This window comes from Acomys minous, assembly GCF_964271855.1.
Source record: "Acomys minous genome assembly, chromosome: 7".
NCBI classification, from domain to species: domain Eukaryota; kingdom Metazoa; phylum Chordata; class Mammalia; order Rodentia; family Muridae; genus Acomys; species Acomys minous.
This window is the reverse complement of record NC_140488.1, coordinates 25,399,473-25,426,082: the sequence shown is the minus strand read 5'-3', so window position 1 is coordinate 25,426,082 and position 26,610 is coordinate 25,399,473. Positions and strand designations below refer to the sequence as shown.

The 26,610-nt window shown below is 46.6% G+C and overlaps 1 protein-coding gene across 3 annotated transcripts in view; it reads right to left on the bottom strand.

Annotated features, from left to right (window-relative positions):
• The window catches only part of ELF4 (E74 like ETS transcription factor 4), a 53,757-nt gene that overhangs the window by 14,121 nt on the left and 13,026 nt on the right, over positions 1 to 26,610 (bottom strand). Inside the window, exon 1 of one of the 3 annotated variants that reach the window (XM_084788410.1) lies at positions 8,964 to 9,495. The exons of the other annotated variants lie outside the window; for them this stretch is intronic. The gene's annotated coding sequence lies outside the window, so the exon portion shown is untranslated. Of the gene's footprint in view, positions 1 to 8,963; positions 9,496 to 26,610 lie in introns of those variants that run through there. 3 annotated transcript variants of the gene reach the window in all.

Below are 26,610 nucleotides of genomic sequence, written 5' to 3'. Positions count from 1 at the left end.
TGGGAAACAAATGAGGAACTTCAGATGGGGGGCAAAGAGGGGTTAAAAGAAGGGTGCCACAAGTGACCTCTCTGATGACCGCTCTCCTCCACAGGAGACACCCAAGCCTCTCCCACTTCCTTTCCGTTAGCCCACAGGGCTAGCCCCGCCCAGTCTCCACACCCACACCTTTCCACCTAACTCCATCAAAGAGCTTGGAGAAGTTGCTCTGCTCAGCTTTACCCATTAGAGTTGAATTCCCTCTTGGATGGAGAGCGAACTCTGCTAGGTCCACCTCCAGTGGAACTGCAGGGCTTGGGGAGTGCGGAGTAGTAGTGGTAACAGCCTTGTTCTGGTTCCATTGGTCCATCTTACCCCACCCAAACCTGCATGTGACCCTATCCCTCTGTGGCCTGCAAGATCTTACAGGACCACATGTGTCTGGCTCCCCTAGCCTAAGTGCTCTGAGGCCTGCATTCCGAAGCTCCTGCCCTCCCAGGAGCCAGACTGTCTGCCCTTGGGAAAGGTTCTCATACTAATCAAATGAAAGGTGATCACTTTCACGTAAACCCTCCTGGTCGAAGCATGAAGCTTCTGCAGCTGCTCCTGCCCCAGGTCATTCACTGGGGCCCTCCCTTTCAGGTTTGTTTGCCTTGCTTTCTCTTCCTAAACCAGTGTTTCATTTTCAAAAGTTCTGCTGGTGCTATTTGCTTAGGAAACCTCTATGCATTTTGGCTTCCTTGACAGTAGGGATGACTGTGGGTCCCTGATAAAACATTCACACCTTGTCTTGTGCGTGGTTTATGCAATGAATGCAAGAAAAAGGAGCACCAGTGGGAATGGTGGCACATGCCTGAAATCCCAGTATTTGAGAGGCTGGGGTGGATAGATCATTGTGGTTTTGAGGCTAGCCTGGGCTATAAAAACCAGGCCTGGGGAGACCGCTCAGTCTTTAAAGTACTTTCCACGAAAGCATTAGCACCTGAGTGCAATGCCTAAAAACCATGTTAAAAAGCCAGGCACAACGAAGCATGCTTATACTCCCAGGGCTGGGGCAGTGTGACAGGCAGATTTCTGAGACCTGCTGAGTAGTTAGCCTATTCCGTGAGCTCCAGAGTAACAAGAGACCCTCTCTCAAACCAACACCAATGTGGACAATTCCTGAGAGGTTGACCTCTGGACCTCCACAGGCATAATATACACTCATGTGCCTTAGCATCAGTACATATGTGCACCCACATGAACACACTACCCCCATATGCATACATACAAAACCAAACCAAGCAAAATAAATTTTAAAAAGAAAAAAAGAAAGAAGGAACAAAAAGAAAGAACAAATGAGTGAATGAGTGATACTGGTCTGTGAGCATATGTGATATATTTTTGAGTGGTGTACAGCTAAATATACACTGACTGCAGCTGAGGAGAAATGTGCAAACTCAAAGGTTACACTGATACTAGTTTTTACATTGCTAATTACATAGGTGCACTATCTGTCTGCTGTGAGTGTGCAAACAGACCACAGGTATATATGCATACTCGGGGTGTGTGCATGTGTGCCAAGTGTGGGGACATGTTCGTGAGAGCCTCTGTGTGTCAAAGGGCTGCCCTGGCCTGGCCAGCTTGCAAAGCCACAAGCTCAATCACAGGTTCCTCCTCCTGCTCCCTTAGGGTAGGCAGCATGAGCTGCCTTGGTGAGAATGACAAGTCCAAGCAGATGCTGTGGAGAAGAGGGGGGTGGGGGACTGAGCGGGCCAGGCCAGGCTTCTGCTGGTCAACAAGGATGTCTGTGCGCTTCCCAGGGAAAAAAGCCAACTCCGGCATAGGTATGGAACCTATGGGCCCTCAGATGAGTGATCCCCTACCCTAGGTCCACCCTGCTGAAGAAATGAGGGAAAGAAAGGCCCTCAGAACAGTGTGTTGGACTACACTGAATCTTCAGCCATCAGTGTAGAAAGTTGAAATGAGAGTGGTAATTCCAGTAGCATTCTTCTAAGTACCCCCCCCCCCCATGTGCAGTATCTAAACGCCATCCAGCTAGGAAAGCTTAGAAAACCGTCTCCAGTGATCTGGGTCTGCCTGGAGCTAAGGAGTGGAGAAGGGGGATGTGGCCGCTCTACCCTCTTGGAAAGGCTAAGAAATCTACCATGGAACTTTTCAGTCCAAAAATTCCCCCTCCCCCTTCAAAAGTTTGAGGATTTGAAAGTGAGAGGTGGAGAAAGGCTCATTTGCATATTTACTCACTCTCTCCTGCCCCGCCCCAGTCCCTCAAAATAACCTCCCTCTCCCAGGAACTTGAAACCAAAGAAGCCACCACCACAGAAGGCACACCCTATGGGAGGTAGACGAGAAACACATGGAAGGTTCTTTTCTCTAGGGTCCGCTCACAGCCAGTTTCAATGGCCTACTGTACCCCTGGACACTGTCTTGTTAGTGAGTGGAGGTCAGAGGACACAAACGCCTCCAGGAAGAGTCTGTTCCCAAGTCTATCGTACTAGAACGGGAACGATGCCTGGCTCATACACTTGAGAGCTGATGTGCATTGCGAGAGTGTGTACCACCAGAGGGAGCAAAAAGGCCAGGTTGCCTGCTAACATACACCTCTGGCTCTGCCTGTTCCGAGTGCAGTACAAAACCAAAGCAGTGTAGAGGTAGGTGGTTTAGGTTGATTCTGCTTCATCATAACTGGGCCCCTTTCAGACATACATGCTCTTCTTTCCTGAGGCTGTCCCTGGGACACATCCATCAAGCGGCATTCAGTGCCCACCCATGTAGACCTCCCCCAGCAGGCAGCGCTGATGGAAAAGCCACGTCCACAATCTCTAGTGAGTGAGTTTAAATCTAGGCTTGATCAGCTGAGTCAATGGCTCTCAGAATTGCTGGTAACACCCATGGCTTTTATACACACACACACACACACACACACACATACACACACACACACACACACACCACAGAGAGGCCAAGAAACATGGAGGCCAGATGGTCAGCTGGGCCACACAACACAATTCTCCTCCGGTTCCCCATCGTCCCAGAGCCAAGTGTCACTCCTGAAATACCTCGTTCTCCATGAAACCTTTCTGGAATTCTTTGGAAAGGAAATGACAATTTCCTTCATGTCATTTCCCACTCCAGCACCACCCCTCCCCCAACAGCCACAAACAAAATGGAAGCTACCCGAGGAACAGAACAGCTGTCCCCTTTACTACGTAAAAAACACTCTTTCCTCTGGCTAAGCATGGAGATTGCGCCTGCTGTACCGTGTGACCAGTGGCCTGTGTTTAAGAGCCAGAGGGCCAGAGTCAGGAATGGAGCGTGCAGTTCCAGACAGAGCAGAGCTAAGCCATCTGCAGAACTCAAACCCACAACCTTGTCCCAGTTAGGGCTGGACTCCAGTCAGCCAGCCCAATCCTCTTTCTTGAGAAAGTGTCCAGTAAAGTAGCTCCAGCCGCAGCTATGTTGTCAGCTCTTTCTCCTTTGTTCCTTTCTGTCCACTGCCCCCTCCACTGGAGATGAAATCAGGAAGGGGAGGTGGGGGGAAGGTTTTGCAAGGTTGGGGTTTCTCTATGTTTATTTGAAAAAAAAATCCAGGTTCCTAAACTGGGTGTACTGAGGTGTGCCTTTAATCCTCATACTTAGGAGGTTGAGTCTTGAGGATCCCAAGGAGAAAGCCAGCCTGGGCTACAGAGCAAGGGTTTGCCTTTAAAAAAAAATCGAGGGCCAAGGATGTAGCTCAGTTGGTACAGTGTTTGCCTAGCATGCAAGCTGGGTTAAACTGGGCATGGTGAGACATACCTTTAATCCCAGCATTTGGGAGGCAGAAGTAGGTGGATCTCCAGGCTAGCCAGGTCTACACAGTGATTTCCAGGCCAGGGCTACGAAAAAAAAAAGAAAAGAAAAGAAAAGAAAAGAAAGAAAGAAAGAAAGAAAGAAAGAAAGAAAGAAAAAGAAAAATAAAGAAAGTTGGAGTTGGAATTATAATTCCTAGCACTGCATAAAAACAGGCATGTTGGCACATGTTATGCACAGGGGAGGTTAAGATAGGAAGATCAGCAGTTCAAGGCCTAGGTTACATAGCAAGTTAAAGCCACCCTGTGCTAGACCTTGTCTCCAAAAAATAAAAAATAAAAATAAATGGAATAAAACACACACACATACAAAAACAACAAACAAAACTCTTCCCCAAACAAAACAAAAAGAAATCAATAAAAAAATAAGGAAAGACATTAAAAAACAAAAACACAAAAGCCCAAGGAGGAAATAAATATGAACACTGCACACAGAACATAAGCTTTGGGTGTGTGTGGGGGGGGGCATCATTATCCTCTCAGACCTCAGGATTGTGGGAGCTGGAGGGTTCCAGTTGGCTGAGAAGAAACTCCTCTCCTGGGTTGGGGGCTCCATGGGGTGGAGTGCTCTGTCCCCCTCCTGTGTCACCCCACCCAGCTCTTTGGGTTGTGGTTATGTAGCAAGAAAAGCACTACAGAAGCCCTAATATAGGAGAGGAAGGGGAGAGGCAGGGGGAGGGGCGATGACGGAACTGATTTCCTCAGTCACTCTGAGAAAGCTCACTGATCGCCCTCTGGAGGGGCCTGGGGCCACCACATCCTCCTCTCTAGTGCCTCTGGGAAGAAGAGGCAACATGGGAAAAATAGACTGCAGGAAGGGAGCAAGGCTCAACCCCGGTAGCTACTGAACTCCTGAGCATCGATGCATTGTCAGCTTCAATCTAGAAGGTTCAGTGGTGGTCCCTACGGGACCTTACAGCCTAGAAGGGGCAACAGAGGTCCCTGCAGACCCTACGAGCACAGACCCTTCAGGTCCTAGATCTGCCTTGAACTTAGGCAAAATGGGCCTACCTAAATAGTCCTAGGGGCTGCTGCCAGGAGCTAAATTAATATAAGCAAATAAAAGGACAACCAAGGCTACACAGAGAAACCCTATCTCAAAAAACCAAAAAACCAAAAAAAAAAAAAAAAAAAAAAAAAGTCAGGTGGCGGCGGTGGCAGTGCACGTCTTTAGTTCCAGCACTTGGGAGGAGGTGGATCCCTGTGAGTTCAAGGCCAGCCTGGTCTACAAAGCTAATCTAGGACAGCCAAGCCTACACAGGGACCCTGTCTCGAACAAAACAAAACAAAACAAAACAAAAAGCACCCTGATAGGTCCCAAAAGCGCATCTGTCATTTCCCCCTTTTCTTTCTCTCCACCTCCTTTTCTTTTGAGTTGAGATGAGGTATCATTGTGTAGCCCAGGTTGGCCTCATATTCAAATCAATCCCCCTGCTTCAGCTTCCTGAGTACTGGGATTGCAGGCATGAGCTACCACACCTGGCTCTAAATGGATTTTTCAGTCTCCTGGGTCTGGTTTACTGTTTGTGGGGCCTGGTCATTCGGCTTGTCGAGTACTCAGAATGTTTTACCTAGATGAAGAGGAAGGAAGGGCAATGGATATAGTGGGATGGAATGGAGGCAGAGGTGTCACAACTAATAACTACTAAATTCATGGAAAAGCCAAGCACAGTGACATACCTACCTACCTGTGGTCCCGGCTACTCAGGAAACTGAGGCAAAAAGATCTGAGTAGAGGAGTTCAGAAGCATTAGCAAGACCTTGTCTACCCCCAAATAAAAAATAATAAATAAAAGTTGTGGTCGAGCTGGGCATGGTGGCACACGCCTGTAATCCTAGCACTTGGGAAGCAGAGGCAGGTGGATCTCAGGGAGTCTGAGGCCAGTCTGGGCTACAAGGGAGAGTTCCAGAACAGCCAAGGCTACACAGAGAAATCCTGTCTCGAAAAACAAAACAACAACAACAACAAAAATCTTATGGTGGAGAAAGGTAAATAACTTGACCTGGGAGAAGAGGGGAGGATTGGTTGGGAGTTGGGTAGGTCAACAAGAACTAGACTCTCAGCTGGGACATCTGCTGTTCCCTGAGGAAAGGCAGGGCATGGGAAAACAAATCCTTAGGAAGAGTAGTTTGGTCTGGTGGTGCATGCCTTTAGTCCCAGCACTCGGGAGGCAGAGGCAGGCGGATCGCTGTGAGTTCGAGGCCAGCCTGGTCTGCAAAGGGAGTCCAGGACAGCCAAGGCTACGCAGAGAAACCCTGTCTCGAAAAACCAAAAAAAAAAAAAAAAAAAAAGAGTTTCTGAGTGGAGGAGATGGAAGCTGACCAGGCCAGGCAGCTGAACCCAGGAGATGAATCCCAGAGCCCCCTCAGGGGGAAAGAGTGACCGATAGAGGGGCAGTACAGAGACCCCGAGATGTACAGTCTGTTTTCCATGGAACAATGTTAAAAGATATGGGGCCAGGCAGATGGTACAGGGGGATAAACACATTTGCCACAAAAGCCTATGTTCCATCCATGAAACTCATGATGGAAGGGGAGAATTGACTTCTGAACGTTGTCCTCTGACCTCCATACATGTGCCATAGCACATGCATCCCTGGACACGCACGTACACACAGCAATAATAACAATGACAATAACAAAAGGGTTAAAATATATGAAGTGATCAGGGCAAGAAATAAGGCTGAACAAGGAATTCAGGCTGTACCCTTTGAGGCTGGCATTATTTTGAGAAACAGCAGAGTTAATGGAGAAAAGATACAGATGTACACTTTTGAAGTTTCTTTCTTTTTGTTTGTTTTTTGACTCAGAGCTTCGCTATGGAGGGCAGGCTGCAAACTCACCATCCTCCTGCCTCGGCTTCCACTTATGCTAGGTTTTCACACCACCTCTGAGCTTCTCTCTTGTCTGGTCCTAGCCTATGCTTGCTTCCACTGCTGGGGGAGGAAGGGAGGAAGAAAACATGGGCCAAAGACTAATTAAATTCATTAGTGGATTTTTTCAAAGCTGGGGTAATGAAATGTGTGACTCGGCACGACAGGATATTAAGTCAGATAACTTTTTATTGAAGGGACAATGTTCTCTGTCAAGGCCCCTGGCAGTGTGTGGCCTAGAAACTGATATGGAGGCTCCTTGCTCAGCTCTGGGACCCTGAGTAGCAGGGGCTGTGATGATGGGTATCCCTCCCAGATGACCCCCTCCCTCTCCTGGCCATCCAAAAAGAGTGCGGAGTGCAGGAATCCAGGCAGAAGACCAGTGCACTAGATTGCTTACGCAGAAGGGATGACGCGACAAAGGCTGGGGTAGGAAGCAGCCCATTGGTGCCTGGCTAGAGCAGGAACAGACAGTTTGGGCTCCAGAAGTCATGGAGAACACCTACTCTGGGTTTTGCCTTTTCTCTCCTCACACTATTGAAACATCTGAAACCAGAAAGTTTGAAGGAGCTGAAAAGGATCGCTCCTGTCTCTCTCACCTGAGTTCCCGAGGGGTGGGGGAGTAACTTATTCGAGTTCTCCCTGATTTAACTTTCCTCCTCTCCTCCTCATCTCTCTGCCTCCTCAGCAAAGCTAACCCTTTCCTCTAGTAAGAACAACAGCAGTGGCGTCATCAGTGGAGTCTTTAACCCCAGCACTCTGGAGACCTCCTGACACCCAGCCTGGCTTACACAGGGCGTTCCAGGCCAGCCAGGGCCACAGAGAGGGACCCTGTCTCAAAAATAAAAAATGATTAACATTGGCTGGCAAATAACAATGAAGCCACACATGTGCAGAACGCATTTAACTTTCACAGTGACTCTCCACATCCACGCCTTTGTTCATACTGTCCCTTAGGCCAGCCATGCCCCCTCAACTTCTGCGAGTTTCATTCTCTCACGTCCTTAGAGATTTAAGTTAAATGTCATGTTTTTTCTCAAGTCCTCCCAGCTTCCTCCGCACCTGGTATACTCTGCACTTGATAACCTAACTTCACTTCTTAGATCCGAATAGGGGTTGAAAAACTTATCAAAGGAGGGCCACAAGAATGGAATTTTATGACACAGAAAAATGTTATGAAATTCAAATTCAGTGCCCATCAACAGTGTTATCGGAACACAGCTATGCTTTTGGTTTGCATCAGCGGTCATTCAGATGGGTCCCAAAGCCTGAGATATTTGCCATCTGGTTCTTTACAGAAACTTTTACTGATCCCCAGACTCAACACTCCACCCCCACCCCCATTTGGTGTGAATAAATTCATCAAGCTCATTTCTGAGAAGAATGTCACAGAACCCTGGTGGGGGGAGGTGCCTGGGGGAGGTGTGGGATGCTAAATACAAACTCAGCAGATTTCATCAGAAAGAGTCTCTGCGTTAGAGCCCTGAGTCTTGGCCCTAGGCTCTACCCATGATGTGACCTCAAAACAGGACACTTCTGCTTTGTGTCCCTTGGTTTCCTCAGCTGCACGGTGATGGATTGGAGCTGGCTGATCTGAGGCCATTACTCTCTATGAGCTAGAAGTCAAGGATCCACAGTTTTCAATGCTGCTGCTCAAGCAGGCTTGGTCCCAATCATTTGCTCTCAGAACAAGGATGCAAGTACAAAGGGTTCCTCTGCCCAGCTATGGTTTTCTGCTGTCCTGGCAGGTGAGGTGGGGCGCCTCACCCCATACTCACCTGCCCAGCTTGCCTTGCCTTTCCGCCCTGGTCTCTAATTCCTTTCCCTGCTAAGTGGTAATGGCCTCTTCTGGAGAAGCTCTTCTTTGCCCACTGCCTCCTCTCCGGTGAGCTGCATGAAAAGCCTTCTCTTTCTTTTGGAAAGAAGGGAGCTAGGGAAAAGGACTGTCACTTCTTCCTAGTCTCCCAGGGCTCACAGTAGTCAGACAGGGGCCAGGACACAGGCAGCTCTCACCGCACCCCTGCTCTGTGAGAGGAAGCAGCCCCTCTCTACCACTTCCTGTCCCAGGGGTTTCAGCAGTTTCCCCTTCAGGGCCTGGTGGCCCTTGCAGCCCCGCCCCTGCTCTGCACAGGTCAGAAAGTGCACAGAGGGGAGGATCCCTCACAGGAAGGCAGAGGAGACAGCTGTCTACACAAGGGGACGCCCAGCAGCAAGTCCACCAGCCTGCCTCATGGAGGGAGGGGGCCTGACAGAGAAGAGTTACCTGGCGAAGGGACAGCTGTTTCCACAACCTCTCTCTTCAGATACACTCTTCAGAGATCAGCAGGGTATGGCCCCGTCTTTGAGGCCTGGTAGAAACTAGTAAGGGTGGCTACAGATGGAGGGACAGGTTGAAACAAGAGAGTCTGGGGAAATCAGACCAAGGACTGGGGGTTGGGTTCATTTAGATGAGCTAAACCAAGGTGACACTGAAACCAAGGTGACTTCATAATGTGTCAGGGGCTTATCCTTAGTGCCAGTGGACAGAGATAATTATGAAGAAGTATTACACGGTCTTTGGATCAAAGGGCAGCAGCCTTTTCTGGGAGAAAGGAACAGTGAACTCTAGAATTCCACGGTGGCTGCTGCTTTACTGCTCATGTACACTGGTAATGGACTCCCAGGAGTCCACGCAAGGTAGTGCTACTAGTAGTAGTGCTGGGTACCTGTAGCCAGCCTTGTAAGAACAGGACCCACTCCAGGAGATATCCCCAAGGCTATGGGTCATAAAAACACCAACAGCCCAAGGTCCTGCAATCTGCACAGCTGCCAGACCTTCAGGCCCCAGGATAGTAGTGCAGTACGATAGTTCCAGAAGCACTGGTGTGAGTGCCTAGCAGCAGATGGACACCACTATCTGAATCTCCCTAGGATAATATTGCTCAACAAGGTTTAAGTAGTTATGAGAAAAGCTTTGGAGGCCCCTAGAGGGTGACACTTATCACAGACCAGCCAAACACCCAAAGGGATAACCCTGAAACCCCACTCAGCTCTAAGTGCTGCACTGCTGGTCAAGAACCCTACCCAGGCAGGGCCTCTTGTCCAAAGAGCAGGGCCCTTTGAACCCATGAGTGGGTCAAGATACCTGCCACCAACACTTAGGACTTCAATTCAGTCCCTGGAATCCACAGGGTGAAAACCCTGACTCTTGCACGTTGTCTCCTGATCTCCATAATGTACACTGTGGCACACACATGCCCACACACACTCATACACATATGACATAGAAAGTAAATGGGCAGAACAGGTGGCTTAGTGAGTAAGAGCATGTACTGATCTTGCGGAGGGCCGTCGTTGGAGTCCTAGCCCCTGCTCCAGGATGACTTGACATATCTGGCCTCTACAGGTACCAGTACTCATGTGTACATACCCCCCCACACACAAACCCATACATATGCACAGAATTAAATATTAAAATCTAGGAACAGGAGAGGTGACTCAGAGGTTAAGCGTACTGGCTGCAGAGGACCTGGGTTTGGTTCTCGGCAACTACATGCTGGGTCACAGCCTCTGTAACTCCAGTTCCAGGAGAGTCAATGCTCTCTTCTTGTCTCTTGATACATCAGGTCTGCAAGCAGTTCAACAGTCATACATGCGAAACACTTATCCACATTAAATAAATAAATGAATAAATCTTTTTACTATTAAAGGCTAAAACAAACAAATAAATATGATTTTTAAAATAATTTGTAAAGAGAGTAGGGTCTTGCTTTTCATCTCTACGTACTCCTCAGGGCCAAGCACAACCAATTCCCACTGTCCTTGAGGGGGACTAACTGCTTCTTCAGTCCTGTGTTTTCCAGTGACTACTACTTCACAGCTGGCTCAGGGATGCCAAGAAAGCCTCAGAGGCAACATCTGGATGTGCACCTGGGCTCCTGCCAGTCCCTCTGCACTACATCTGCAGTGCAAACCAAGGACCAGGGTTTGGTTACAAGCCGACTCAAAGCTGGAGGCACATGTTTGGAAAGCACATCAAGCCTGGGTGGAGGGTGGTGGAAGCACTTGAGGTCGATGCCAGCTCAAGGCGAGCACTTGTGGAGTTGGCACCAGAGCAAGTACTGGGGCCTGGGTGGCGGGTGTGGCCCCTGTGGCCTCAGTCACGGCCTGCTGGAGGAGGGGCAGAGGGGTGTGGGTGCTTGTTTAAATGTGGGCAAGATTTTCTTCTGCACTCTCTGATAGCACTTCAAGTTATTACCTCTGCTTCTGGGGAGAGGGACCAGACAGTAAAAATTATAGAATGACAGGGTGGAGCACAGGGGAAGGTGGCAGGGATTTACAGTTCTGGGCTATAAGCTGTGGGGCTGCTGTTATTCTGAGTAGTCTGTGCTCATTCCCTCCTTTCATTTTTCTTTCCTCCCTTTGCAGCACTTCAGATTGAAGGCAGGGCCTTTCACACGCTAGGCAAGTAAGTGCTCTACCATCCAGTTAAGTCCCCTAGCCCCCCTTCTTACTGAGACAGGGTCTTCCTAGTCTCACTATGTAGTCCTGGCTAGCCTGGGACTGGCTCACTATGTGAACCAGGCCAGCCTCAAGCTTACCGAGATCTACCTTCCAAATGCTCAGGCTAAAAAGGTGCTCACCATGCCTGGCCGTGCTTGGTTTCATGAGGGAAGATCTCATATGTAGCTCAAGTTGCTCTGGAACTCACGGTCCTCCAGCCTTGGCCTTTCCAGTGCTTGAATTACAGGTGTGTGTCACCATGCCTAGGTTTCCTTCCTTCCTTCATTCTTTCCTTCTTTTCTTTCTTTCTTTTCTCTCCTTCATTCTTACAATGTACCTAGGCCTAGGGAGCTGGGATCCAAGTTTATTTTCAGCTGCTATTCTGTTTAAACTCTGCTTTTAGTGAATTCTGTTTTGGTGATAATCCTACTTTAACAATTCTATTTATTTATGTATACAAGGTCTGACTCTTCCTGCTTGCCCTCGAACTCACTACGCTATCCAGGCTAGTCTCAAACTTGTGATGATCCTCTGGCCCCTGCTTCCTGAGTGCTGGAAATACAGGCTTGCACTACCAACTGGCTAAGAGATCCACTTTACAAACTGCAGAAAAGCTCCAAAGAGATTAGGTAACAAGACCAAGGTCATGTTACTTGTCAAGAATAGAGGGAGAACTCAAACCCAGGCTTATGTGACCTTGGTCTCAAAGTCTGTACTGTTTCCTCTACAAATAATTGCTGGCCATCTGTTGGGATGGGCAGCATTAGCAGGCTCAGCGCCCAAGGGCCCCTTCCACAGAAAATGTTTAGGCCCAGGACCCCTACCTCTTTAAGGCCTCGATTTCAACTGATGGTCATTCTAATAAACCAATCCTTAACTTCCCAGACCAAGTCTCAATGAGAATGGTGGCAATACCCGCTTCAATGGCTTGCCTCAAGCTCTGCTCAACTTCTGTATTTCAGTGACCTGTTATTACCAGAGAATTCGGGATGCAGACCTAGAGTAGTCATGGCATGGTCCCTGCCCCATAAACATACAGTTACTCTCAGCTTACACATAATGTTAAGTATAGCTTCTTATCTCAGGGTGTTGGTTCATGTGTTTATTCAAATATTTATGGAAAACTAGCTCTGAGCACCTCAAAAATGCCAGGCCCACAGCCAGGGGCTTGATCATCAGGCCTGCCCTGTTTTTTTTCTAATAGGGTCTCTGATACAAGGTCCCAGTAAGCTGAGTTAGCACATCTTAATCACCTTAGCTGGACTTTCACCTCAAAACACACTTATAGCATCTATAGTAAGTATCCCTTCAGAACTGAGTCCCTGGGGCTGGAGGGAAATTAGGAATTATTATAATGGATGTAGTATTTGCTATTTCTTTGGAGGAAGATGAAAATACTCTAACGTGAGTCCTATTGATACCTGTGCAATTCTGTGAATGTTAAAACAACTGAAGAGTACATTTCTAGTGTGTGAATTTTTACTACTTATTAAAATAATAAAAGTTTATTAATTTTTCTGTTACTTTAAAAAATACAGTGCCAGGCTGGGCGTGGTGGTGCACACCTTTAATCCCAGCATTCGGGAGGCCAAGGCAAGCAGATTGCTGTGAGTTCGAGGCCAGCCTGGTCTACAAAGTGAATCTAGGACAGCCAAGGCTACACAGAGAAACCTTGTCTCAAAAAACCAAACAACAATAAAAAAACAAAAAAATCCAAAAACCAAAACCAAAAACAAACAACAACAACAACAAAAAACAACCATGCTGGGTAGTGGTGGTACATGGCTTTAATCTCAGCACTCGGGAGGCAGAGGCAGGTGGATTGCTGTAAGTTTGAGGTCAGCCTGGTCTACAAAGTGAGTCCAGGACAGCCAGGGCTACACAAAGAAACCCTGTCTAGGGAAAAAAAAAAAACGGTCGGGTGTGGTGGCACACGCCTTTAATCCCAGCACTTGGGAGGCAGAGGCAGGTGGATCTCTGTGAGTTCGAGGCCAGCCTGGTCTACAAAGGGAGTCCAGGACAGCCAAGGCTACACAGAGAAACCCTGTCTCAAAAAAAAAGAAAGAAAAAACAAAAAACAAACAAAACAAAACAAAACAAAAAAGCCAGGCGGTGGTGGCACACACCTTTAATCCCAGTACTTGGGAGGCAGAGACAGGTGGATCTCTGTGAGTTCGAGGCCAGCCTGGTCTACAAAGTGAGTTTCAGGACAGCCAGTGCTGTTACACAGAGAAACCTTGTTTCAAAAAACAAAAAAAAAAACAAACAAATAAACAAAAAACAAAAACAAAAAAAGAAAAAAAAGAAAGAAGTAAAGACCAAAAAAATAAAAATTAAAAATGTTTACTCATTATTGTGATATGGCTGTGATGGCAGAGGACAACTCTATAGAGTTTGTTCTCTCCTTCCAGCTTTACGCAGATTCCAGGGATTGAACCTGGGTCTCCACGTGTATAGCAAATGCTTTTATGCCAAGCCACCTCAGAGAGCCAAGATGTATGTGTGATTGCTCTTTTTTTTTCTAATTTTATGACTTGAGAATTTTATAGGATGTATTTTGATCATATTGACCTTTAACCTAACTCTTCCCAGATCCATCCATTCTTACCCATCCACTAAAAAAACAAAACCCATCCATTAAAAAAAAACAAAAACAAAACTCATCAAGACCAATTTGTGCTGTCCAAATATTCTTAGATGTGTGGTTCACTACCAGGGGTTATACTCTTAGAGAATGTTTTGTCTGTCTGTCTGTCTGTCTGTCTGCTTTGAAAGAGGGTCTCATGTAGCTAAGGCTGGTCTTGAACTCCTCCTAATCCGTCTGCTTCCACCTCCCAAGTGTTGCGGTTGCAGGCACACATCACCATGTCTGGTGAAAACTAGTATCTTTCTAAGATTTTTAGAAATCTCTGTGGCCCAGAGAGAAGGGTCTACGCAAGAATCACATACACGCGGAGGACCTTTGATTCATGGATTCTGAGGCTCTTTCCTCCTTCCAGGCATCCTGTAGCCTTCAGCAAGGTTAAGTCCAGGTCCACTGAGTGTGCAGGGCATATCCAGGCCTATGTAGGAGGGCTGGGGGCCTGGACCTCCCACACGAAGGAAGATGGTGGAAAGCTTTTTAGAGCAAGGACTTGAATTTCAGGTCTGCCATTCAGGTGACCCAGCCCAGTCCCCGTGCCTCTAACTCTCAGTCTGTGAGGCGAAATGGACAGGTCTGCTGATCTCTGCTAAAGGCTGCACCGGATCTGACCCTCTGAGGTTCTAATTAAAAGGCACTGCAAGACAGAGCAGAACTAGCATCAGCCATACGGCTCTTCTTCGCGAAGGGCCGCAGGAGGCCTTTGACACAATTGACACAATCCCGTGTTCCAATCAATGCGCCTCACAGACAGTGAAGGCGATGATTTTTCCCGTAAGAAACAAATTCTCTCAGACAATTGTTCTGTAGTGTTTCTCCATGGGGGTAGTTTAGCTCTAATCGCACCCCGACCAGTGCTAGATGGTACAGCAACCTGTAACAGAGATCCATGAGCAACCCATAACTGAGACTGATTGATCATGCCCCTTTGCGATACCAGGAACCAAGATCCTGGCCAGCTGCCCAGGCCAGCAACCCCACCTTGTACCAAGTTTGTCTCCATACGAGAGAGAGCAATCACTGGTGGCCACCTTTCTAGCCCCTACTGGACAGGATGTTTCCACATCAAGCCCCACTTCCTGTAGCTAGGTCTGAGCTCCAGTTTCCCCCTTCTCTTGCCATCTGGTAGCCTGCCCTCTGCCCCCTCCCACTTGCTGGGTGTTTACAGGCTGCTTTATCAGCTTGGGGAATCTGGGCCTCACCCATCCAGGGCCCCGCCCAGCCCAGACAGCCTGCCCAGGGCCCTACCTGCTCTTTTGCCTGCCCCAAGCCCCCTGGCAGGCGGCAATGGGTGAGGAGGAAGGCTTGCTGCCTGGCACAGGCTCTTAGTGCCTGCCTGGTGGGTTAAAACTTGACTGTTCATAGTACTTTATCCAGCTTTCCCAGGCTGGGAAGGGTAGGCATTCTTTTTCCAGTTGACATCTCTATCTGTAGGCTATGGGGGATGCCTGGAGTGCTAAGGAGATTCACCATAGCCCTCAGGGCCTTAGCCACCCAAAGATAAGCCAGGCAGATTGTTTGCAACCTGAAATTACACTAATAACACTCCGCTGTGAATAATGGAAACTGAAGATGGAGGCTAAGAATGGTAACAGAGGTGAAGCTTAGTAATACTTGGTTTACAGCCAGGCTCCAGAGCCTCATCGGTCCCCAAGTCTCTCAATACCACTCCAAGATCTGTTCACCCCCAAAACGCCAAGATGAGACAGACTTAACCACCAAGCAAGTCCCAGGGCCTCTCACCAGAACACGAGGGCCTCACAGTTTGTTCTCAAATAGATTCTAAACCAAGGAGAAAGGGATGGAGGTGGCAGGCAAATGAAGATGCTGTGGGTGGTAAGATTGCCCTTCCAGTCCCTTTCTCAAACATCTCAAAAGTTAGGGTGAGAGTTACCTGTAAGCAGGTCCCATTTTTCACTAAATCTGACCACACCTGAGACTAGGCAGCAAAGCTACAGTTCAAACACCCTTCATTTTCACAGGATCCTCATTTTTGGTTGTTTCTGTTTTTGTTTTTTCATTGACAAATATATTTTGGGCAATAGATTGAAACATTCACACTTAAAAGTGAATGCTAGACAGGCAAGGCAACACACTTAGCACCTGGGAGGCATAGGCATGTACATCTCTTTGAGTTCTAGGTCAGCCAAAGCTACATAGATCCTGTCTCAAACAGAGTGAATGCTAAACTTCAGGGCTGGGACTGTTGTTCAATTGGTAGAGCGCTTGCCTGGCATGCGTGGAGCCTTGAGCTCCACTCCAAGTATCATATAAACTAAATATTGTGGTGCACACCTGTAATCCTAGCACTGAGGAGGGAGAAGCAGGAGGATCCGCAGCTCCAAACCATTCTGTTACATACATAATAAACCTGAAACCAATTTGGACTACATGACACCCTGTCTCAGAGAGACAGACAGAGAGAGAGAGAGAGAGAGAGAGAGAGAGAGAGAGAGAGAGAGAGAGAGAGAGAGAGAGCTGGGGCAGGGCTGTTGACATTGCAAAGAAATGTTATGAGAAGTCTTTTAACTCAAGAATCCAATGTAAGCCATTTACCATGGCACACTTGGAGTTTTTAGTTCCAGAATTTGGGAAGCAGAATTCAAGGTCAGACAGGACTACATAATTGGACCCTGTCTCAAAAACAAAAACAAACAAAAGAATATAATTTAATAGTGTGACATACTTGGGAAGTAACAGAAAAAGTGTGCTAAAACTTTTTTTCCATTGATGTCACATGGTTCTTGAAGACTCAGACTCCTATTCTCCGATGGGAGATTCCATATCACTCAGATCTCCTTACAGGCTTACTGTCCACGCCACATTTCTTCTATCAAAAATATCAGCTAAAATGTCATCTCTACAGAAACAGCTTTTCCTACCAGTTAAAAGTGGAAGGAAGGGAAGCTGTGGTTGAGATGCATTGTTTAAGAAGAATAAATAAAAAAATAGCAGCCAGTTGTGGTGGCGCACGCCTTTAATCCTAGCACTTGGGAGGCAGAGACAGGCACAGCTATGTGAGCTCGAGGCCAGCCTGGTCTACAAAGTGAGTCCAGGACAGTTAGATCTATCACACAGAGAAACCTTGTCTCGAAAAACCAAAATATTAATAATAATAACAACTAAAGTGACACATAAAAAGTTAAATTAAAAAAAAGAAAGGGCTGAATAGATGGCTCAGAAGTTAAGAGCACTGGCTGCTCTTCCAGGAGTCCTGAGTTCAATTCCCGGCAACCACACGGTGGCTCACAACCATCTATAGTGAGATCTGGTGCCCTCTTCTGATATGTAGGCAGAACACTGTATACATAATAAATAAATAAATGTTTTTTTAAAAAGTAAAACCATAAATCAACTAGTGTTGATATGTTGATACTGATAGTTGGTTAAAGGGTTATTTCTCTCTTTAACACATTGCTTTTTTCCTGACAAAGGGGTCTTACTATGGAACTCAGGCTGCCTTTGAACTTGCAATTTTCCTGCCTCAGCTTCCCAAGGGAAGAGATTTTTAAGTCTGTACTGCCATGCTTGACTTTCTGTTTTTCTTCTTTCTTTGTTGTTTGGAGACAGCATCGAGTTATATTGCCCAGGTTGGCCTCAGGCTTCTGAACTGAGGCTCAAACAATCCTCCCTTCTCAGCATCCCACAGAGCTGGAAACACAGACATTCACTGTGCTCACCTGGCATTTTCATTTTTCAGACACCATCTAGAGCTACCTAAGGTGTAAGGGTAAGTCGTAGGGTGGATCAGTCAGCAGGCGAGCTAGAAAGTGCTTGTTGGTAGCGCTGTCACCTATCCCATCATCAGTTTCCGTTGCCAGTAATCTCTGATATGAAGCTATAGGGAGGGCTTGTGAAAGCCCCTGGAAAAGCTGAAAACCGTACTCCTCTTTACTGGGAGTAAGAAAGATCAAGTTCCAGCCTTGGTTCTGCCTCCACCTAACTCCTCCCTCAGCCTCTGAGCTGGTGCCAACTTCTTCAAGACACACATTGAGATCTGTGGCTGTGGCCACAAGCAGCTGGACTCCGACTCAGCAGAGCTATAGAGTCCAAACTCATCCAGCTTGGTTTCCAAAGGTCCTTAGCAGTCTGACCCCACCCTACCTACTCAGCCTCGTTCCCATGATTTCCCAACTCAAGCTGGGCTTCAAGCCCAGTGGTCTCCTCATGCTCCCCTGAGGGAACATTCCAGCCTCATTCATGGAATTTCTCAGGCTTGCCATCCCTTAGTGATCCTTTTTGTCTAATCAAACAGTACCCATCTAGCAAGGTCCCACAGCAAGTCCCCTAACCTCACAGAGCTGTTTATGTTCTAGTTATTACAGGCCACACCCACAGAGCCCCCCACTTTCAACTCCCCAGAGCTTTTAAGTTCTGTCACAAGATCTTGAAGCCCACATGGTCTTGAATAGCTGATTATTTCACTGGTATCTCTTCTTTCTCCAACAGGCAGTAAAATCCATGAAACCAAGCTGTGGTACTTCATTTTCTTTTGTTTTCAACCTGTATCTCAGCATCCATGAATTAAACCCACGTAAACTGTCAACACACAGGTTCAAACAGATTTTAGGATCACAGTCTACGAGTGTGGTTGGCCTGAAGTTGGGAGACAAAGGACTCTGGGGACTCAGACATTACTTTTCCTCTTTTGCTGCAAGCCCCTGTTAGAGGCGACAAATGCTAGATCGAGTTATTCACCCAAGCAGCACTGAGAAGGGAGCTGACAACCAAGTTATCATCGGAAGTGTTACCTTTTTACACAAAACCACAGTCCCACCCTGGGACTATTGAGTTCTAGTCACATCATTGTACGCTTGGAATGATGTCATTATGCTGTATCAGGTCCAAGACACAAAATGATTTAAGAAAATGGGATAGGAGCAAAACTATATGAGGTCAAATCTTTTTGTGGGTTTTTTTTTTTGTAGGTGGAGGGGGTAACAAAGTCTTGCTCTATAGATCAGTCTGACCTCAAACTCATTCTCCTTATTTTAACAAGTCATTTAAAATGTTTATTGAGAGAGAAAGAGAGAGAGAGAGAGAGAGAGAGAGAGAGAGAGAGAGAGAGAGAGAGAGTGTCAGAGTCCTCAAACTCAGTATCCAAATAGAACTACAGGCATGTGCCACCATGCCCAGCTAAACTTTGGTTAAGGAGATCTGTTATCTTGGCAGATATGGTTGAAAGGGGATAGGCTAGGCATGTATATAGGGACATATGAAAGAAATCATGGATTTATTCATCAAAACAGGCTGTAAATGAAGGGCAAAAACAATGTCCTATTCTACAAATACACAGTAAACTTAAGGTACCCTTTAGCCATAAAACATCAATTAAAAGCATCATCTAAAATAACAGTACTATCAAGCACAAACCTAATTATAAGATTCAATGATTTTAAGATTATCATGATTATAAGATTCAATTATTTTAATGATCAATGAAAATAGGGTATATTAAGCTGGGCATGGTAGCACATGCCTTTAATCCCAGCACTCGGGAGGCAGAGGCAGGTGGATTGCTGTGAGTTCGAGCCCAGCTTGGTCTACAAAAGGAGTCCAGGACAGCCAAGGCTACACACAGAAACCCTGTCTTGAAAAAAAGAAAGAAAGAAAGAAAGAAAGAAAGAAAGAAAGGAAGGAAGGAAGGAAGAAAATAGGGTATATTCAAGTAATAAAAGAAAATTGTACAGACATTTTTAAACTTCACATGGTATTAAAAAACTTAAATTAACCAAAATCTGAACCAGCAAGATGGCATAGCAGGTGAAAGTGCTTGCCATGCAATCCTGATGACCCAAGTTCACTCCCTGTGGCATGTGTGCATGCCCACACTTACATTTGTATCTCCCTGCCCCCCCTCTCTCAGTAAAAATTTTAGATGACATGTTAAAATAAGGTTAGATGAGTGCTTGCCTAGCCCATACAAACCTCTGGGCCTTGGTACTAAAAAAATTAACTCAAAATATATCACAGGCCAAAATGCAAAGGCTAAGATTATAAAAGAAAATATGATAAAAAATAGTTGTGATTTAGGCCTAGGCAAAGATTCCTTAGATGTAGTACTGAAAGCTTGATCTAGAAGACAAAAAAAAATGAAGGCCTAGAACATTAACTCTTATATTTTTGGTTGTGAGCTAGCCTCACAATGGTAAGGCACCCACCTAGAATGCAAAAGGTCTGGGGTACAATCCTCAGCTCAACAAAGAAAAACAGTGATTCGTTACATTTTGGCTAAGATCAGGTGCAAAACCACTTCTAGGTCAAGACTGCAGCTTGAAGCTATAATCCCAGCACTTGGGAGGTGGTGGCAGAAGAATCACAAAAATGATAATGTTTGTAAAGCAGAAAACGGATAGAGGTTTTGTATCTAGAGACTATAGCCACTGTCTGGGCAATAGACTTGAGCACATAATTTCACCAAAGAAAATGTATAGATAACAAATAAGCACATGGAAAATGATTTAAAAAGTAAGTCATTAGGGAAATGCAAAGCGAAAGTACAATGAAACACAACATCACACCTACAAAAATGGCTGTAGGTAGGTAGAAAGGCCACCCACTCTTACATACCAGTGTTAGTGAAGGTGAACAACTTGGAATTCTTATCCTTTGGGAGGAAGGGATGTAAAATGGTGCTGTGGTGGCGCACACCTTTAATCCTAGCACTTGGGAGTGAGTTCCAGGCCAGCCTGGGAAGCAAGGCTACACAGAGAAACCCTGTCTCCAAAAACCAAAAAGAGAAAAAAAGTTGAACCTTCACTATTGTTATGATCTGGTTATTTCTCTTCCAGGTATTTAACCAAGAGAAAAGGAAACATATAGCCAAAAAGCTTTGCACACAGATGTTCAGAGCAGCTTTGTTTGCAACAGTTTTTTAAAAATTGGGGGGAAAACCCAGCACTTGGGAGGCAGAGGCAGGTGGATCTCTGTGAGTTCGAGGCCAGCCTAGTCTACAAAGTGAGTCCAGGACAGCCAAGGCTACACAGAGAAACCCTGTTTCAACCCCCCCCCCCAAAATAAAAGAAAATAAAAATACAAACAGCCGGGCACAGTGGCACAGGCTTGTAATCCCAGCACTCAGGGAGGCAGAGGCAGGTAGATCACTGTGAGTTCAAGGCCAGCCTGTTCTACAAAGTGAGTCCAGGACAGCCAAGGGTACACAGAGAAACCCTGTTTCAAAAAACCAAAAACCAAAACCCAAAATAATAATAATAATAATAATAATAATAATAATAATAATAATGATAATGATAATAATAATAATAAAAAAGAAAGAAAGAAAAAGAAAAAAAGAAAAATTGGGGGAAAAGCATCAAATTTAAAAGAATGAAACATCCGCCACACTTGATGGCTCAAGCCTTTAATCTCAGATCTCTAGAGGCAGAGGTAGGCAGATCTCAGTGAGTTTGAGCTGTCTGGTCTACGTAGTTGAGTTGCAGGGCCAACTAGGGCTACAACTGGAGACCCTGTCTCCAAAGAGGAATGGAGGGAGAGAGGGAGAAGAAACACGGATATACACAAAAACAAGGAAGAGTTTTAACATAAATATGCAGAGAGAAGCCAGACTAGAAAAGGCTGCGTGATTCCAATTATACCAAACTGTAGACAGTGCAAACTAATCAACAGTGACAGGAACCAGAGCAGTAGTTGCCTTAGGATGGGAGGTGGGATTGCCAAAGGGCACAAGGAAACTTCCCAGGAGCTCCGCCTATGCTAGCTCTCTCTTGAATGTGGTGATGGTTTCACGGGTATATACATATGTCAAATAGTATCAAATTGTACACTTAAAATATGTGCTATTTATTGTACATTGATATGACTTTAGTAAAGCTGTTAAGTAAAATGAAAGAAAAGAGGTCCTGGATCGTACCAAATAACAACGACCATGAGAACGATAGAAGTAACCATAACAGCAAACACTGACTGACATTATTACGTGATTTTACTGTGTCATGTTGCTTTGCAATAGTAATAAAGACAAAAAAGGCAATAAGCTCATGCTTCCCTAAAATACACATTCTCTGATGCTACCAGTAGAGTCAGATTCTGAACCTGGACTTATCACACATGCTGATTGTGGCCGGACTTATGTTGTACCTCTGGCTTTCACATGCCAATGTTACGTTATCACCCAGCCTGGAATGCCCCTAGAACAGAGCCAGTGGTCTCTCTTTCCTCTTTTGAAAGGCCATCTGTCCTCTCACCTCCAGGAAACCTTCTCCACCAAAGCTAAGGAAGAAAAAGACCTTTAGCTAGGCAAGCCATTAGCCTCCCATCACACACTTTACAAATATAAAGGGCTCCCACCTGCTAACAGGTAAGTAGGTACAAGTCCCTGACACTCTAGAATGGGGTTTGAAGTCTCCAGAAAGAGATCTGGGCCTTTCTTTCTTTCTTTCTTTCTTTCTTTCTTTCTTTCTTTTTCTTTTTTTAAGATCACTGTGGTGTTAAGAAACTGGTCACTGGGAGATGGCTCAGTTTGAAAGAGCATTGTCTGCTCTTTCAGAGGACCTGGGTTCAATTCCCAGCACCCACAAGTGTCTGTAACTCCAGTTGCAAGGTATCTGATATGATACCCTCACACCAATGCACATAAAATAAAATTAAAGAAAAAAGAAAAAAGAAACTGGCCTTCACCTTGTGAGCTTGTAAGGTACCTGCTTTCTGCACATGGAGTTTTACAGACTCGGAAGGGTTGGACTAATGAGTATTATCCTAGAAAGCATTCAGAAAGACATCAATTTACCACCTCAGTCCACACCTGTTAGCAGGTATTTCCGGAGGTTAAGACTAATTGTCCACTCTCACATTGCTCAAGGCCTGGCTTTCTTAACTTGATGGGCGGTAGGGGGGGGGAGATCTAGTAGCATTCTCCACTTGGGGTGGTCCACACAGCTAGTCCCCTTTATCCCAGGCTCAAGGAAACACAACTGCAGCCTGCAGCTAAGGAACAGTTGATGGGATCTCCAAAACCTTCTGAGGGGCCTTTGGAAAAGGTTCCCAGCCCCTGAGATCTCCTGGCCAAAGGCAGTGTCCCAGCAGGCAGCCACATCTCTGAAAGGAAGGGACAAGCAAGTCAAGCTGTGCCTCAGGAGGCAAACAGCAAACTGATCATTGCTAAATAGTCCCCAGGGGTAGAATGTTATGCCTTCTCTCAAGGAACAAACTTCCTCTGATTTTGCCTCTCTCTCTCTCTCTCTCTCTCTCTCTCTCTCTCTCTCTCTCTCTCTCTCTCTCGTGTGTGTGTGTGTGTGTGTGTGTGTGTGTGTGTATGTGGTTTTTTGTTTTTTGTCTTGTTGTTTGTTTTTTGTTTTAAGACAAGGTTTCATTTTGTAGTTGAGGCTGGCCAGAAACTTGTTATGTTGGCTAAGCAAGACTTGAACTCTGAATCCTCCAGCCTCAGCAACCAAAGTGCTGAAATGACAGCTGTGCACCATCTCACCCGGCTCATTTCTGACTTCTTCAGTGGATATTCGAGGCGAATGTAATGAAGACAGAAAAGCTGGGGCCGGAGAGATGGCTCAGTGGTTAAGGGCACTGCCTGCTCTTCCAAAGGACCTGAGTTCAATTCCCAGCAACCACATGGCAGCTCACAACTGTCTCTTGTAACTCCAAGATCTGACACCCTCACACCAATGCACATAAATTACAATTAAATAAAATATAAAAAAAAAAAGACAGAAAAGCATGGCGATGTTAGTACAAATATTTTTTTAAAAACTAGGCTCCACCTTCAAAATGTTTTTACATTTTTATTTGTGCGTGGGCACTCATACACCTGTGTGGGGGAGGCTGCTAGAGCTTATATGTGGAGGTCAGAGGGCAACTTGGAGAGAGGGTGGAAAGACGGACCGAGGATCTGAGCTTAGGTTGTCAGGCTTGGCAGCAGGCACCTTCACCCACTGAGCCACCTTGATGGCTCAAGCTCCAGTCTTTAAAAAAAGATTTATTAGTCATCAATGTGTGCCACGTGCGTGCTGATATGCATGTCTGTAAGGGGTGGGGAAGGTGCCTGCAGAGCCAGAAGATGTCAGAGCCCCTCAAGCTGGAGTTACGAGCAGATGCAAGCTGCTCATTATGAGTTCTGGGGACTGGAGCTTCGGCCACCTCATAGAGCTTTGCTCTTATCCACTGAGCCATCTCTCCAGCCCCTCAAGCTCTACTATTAACTAAGGAACAGCCTACCACTCAAAATGGCTTTGTAGATAACACACAAGCAGATGCATGCACGCACATGTGAGCACATGCTGCTTCTTCCTTAGTCCCTCTCTATCCTTCATGATGGCGGCGATCAAAAAAAAATCTTAGCAGGAAAAATCCGTAAAAATCATCCTGGTGTTTTCAGGAATGGGGTGGCATACCCTGTCAGTGCTTTGGCAAGGTAATTAATTCTGTTATCTTGGTAAAGCCTAGGAGATGTGAATGGGGTGGGGGAGGGAGATGATATGACCAGCAACACCAATCTCAGCCCAGGATGAAAAATAATACCAGGGAACTCTTACTGGGTGGACACAATGTGCAAGGCATTATGCTCGGTGTTTCACATACATTATTTGTCCTTCCATCCCTGGGAAGCAAGAAAGTGAAGCCCAGAGAGGTTACGTCAAGGAATCCTTTGTCACAGGGCCAGAACCTAGTAGGTCTGAGATATGAATGCCGATAACACTGTGCTCCTTTCCTGCCTGTTTCTAGTCCTTCTTAAGAAGGATAATGGGTCAGGCTAGAAGAGGGGCAGGAAGCTTCCAGAAAGGCAGGTAGAATAAGAGGCATGAAGTATTAGCACTGGACCAGAAATGGTCCATCCAGAGGTTAGAACTTAAGGCAGAGCTTGTTCAACTTGGATCAGCTACTTAACTTCCTTTTCTTTTCTTTTCTATTTTGATTTTTCAAGACACGGTTTCTCTGTGTAACAGCTCTGGCTTTCCTGGTACTCTGTAGATTGACCAGGTTGGCCTCGAACTCACAGAAATCCAACTGCCTCTGCCTCCCTGAGTGCTGGGATTACAGGTGTGCCCCACCATGTCCAGCTACCTCATTTCTTGTTAGCCTCTTTGAGAAAGGTTCCAGCACTTTCCTTGAAGACTGCTGTATAAAACACCCCTCTCTGCTGCCTAAGCCTCCAGACTCTCTGGCAACAGGTTCTTTGTCAAGTTTCCCGGCCCGCGTCAGGGCATTCTAGTATGCCCCTCGGGTGCTTAAATGCACCAAGAGAGGCAAGGCCAGAAAGCAGCAAGAAGAGAACAAATCCATGCGGAGTGGGAGGTGGTCCAGGTGTTTTTATCCAATTTTACCTAACAAGAGCCAAAGCCCTCCTCCCATCAAGCTGTGGAAGACACGGAAGTAGAACAAACACATGGTGAACTTCCAGCATCCAGGCAGGAATGTGGGTCTCTCTAGACTTTAATTCCCAACTGACTGGGTGGGTGGGCAGTAATGAAAAGCTCTGCTCTCTACGCCCAGGGTTCCAGAGAAGTCTCAAAACCCAGGAAAAGGTTGGACCTAGGCAACAGATATCTCCTGCGAACAATTGTGACATGTCAGCTTTGATGTCATCTACCTCTCTCGCTTCTCTCACTTCCCTTCCTCCCCCCCCCTCATAGTCTGCCACTGTTGGAGGGGGCAGACCATAATGAAATCCTCTCAGCTTGGGTGGCAGGGAAGCCTGGCTACCCTTTGTGTAGTATCAATACAGGCTGGGCTCACTGTCTAGGCCAACCATTTTGTATGTCCTGAAGTGGAGATCGAGGTTTGCGAAGCCACCCACACTCACTGACCTGCTCTTTTATGTGACATGCTCTTACCAAACAATCATCCAGGCTTCGAAGGTCAGTCCGTGGCCAGGGAATAGAGAGAAAGGCGTCTTTTCTCCCTTTTCTGCCGGAGCCACATCTCCCCCTCACTGCCCCCGCCCCCTTTCAAGGTCTAGCTCTCGCCAGAATCCCTCACAAAGCCTTCCCTCCCTCCTCTAGCTGCTGCTGACCTCAGAGTCCTGGCTGAGCTGGCCTCTGCTCCAAGAAGTACAATTAGCACCTGACCAGCCCCTGGCCTGGCTGCTTGTCCTAGTCTCTGATTGTTTCAGTGTCTTAGTCATCTCTGCCCCACCACGTCCTTCCCTCAGCTCTCCCACAGCTCATAGCACAGGTTGGACACACAGTAGGTGTTAATAAATGTCTGCTGAATTGAAACTCAGCAGCCCCTATGAGGTCAGAACCCTCATAAGCACCCCGACCAGCAGTTTCTTGGCAACCAGAGCTGGGGCCCCCGAGCTACAGGGCATTAGCAGCACAGCCGCTATTACAGGACACACGAGGCTCAGCAGCCAGAGATTTGCAGGCAGGTTGGTGTTGATGAGAAAAGCCCCTGACCCTAGGAAAGCGCCCATGGGATTCTGGGTACCTTTCATGAGTTTCTTTTCTCCCCTGCAGAACTAGTTTTCAGTCTGAGAACCACAGAGGGAAAAAATTGGCAGTGAAGCCAGAAACCTTTTTGCAGTTTAGAAAACCAGGAATGATAAGCAAGGCCAGGTTGGGGTCAGGTCCAGAACAGAGGACCAGAGAGGGTTGCTCAAGGCTCCTCCTAATTCAGCAAGGGACCCAGCGATGTGGAGGAGGCATGCCAGGTGTGAGCTCGGCCATTTCAGAGGGCTTCAGGGGTACTTGGGAGCAATGCCATAAGTAATGCCACCCTGTCCCAGACACCCAGTAAATCACAGTCCAAATGCCTGCCACTTTCAGCTTGTGCAGGAGCCCAGTTTGCCCTCCCTCTCCTTCACCAAAACCTTAGGGCA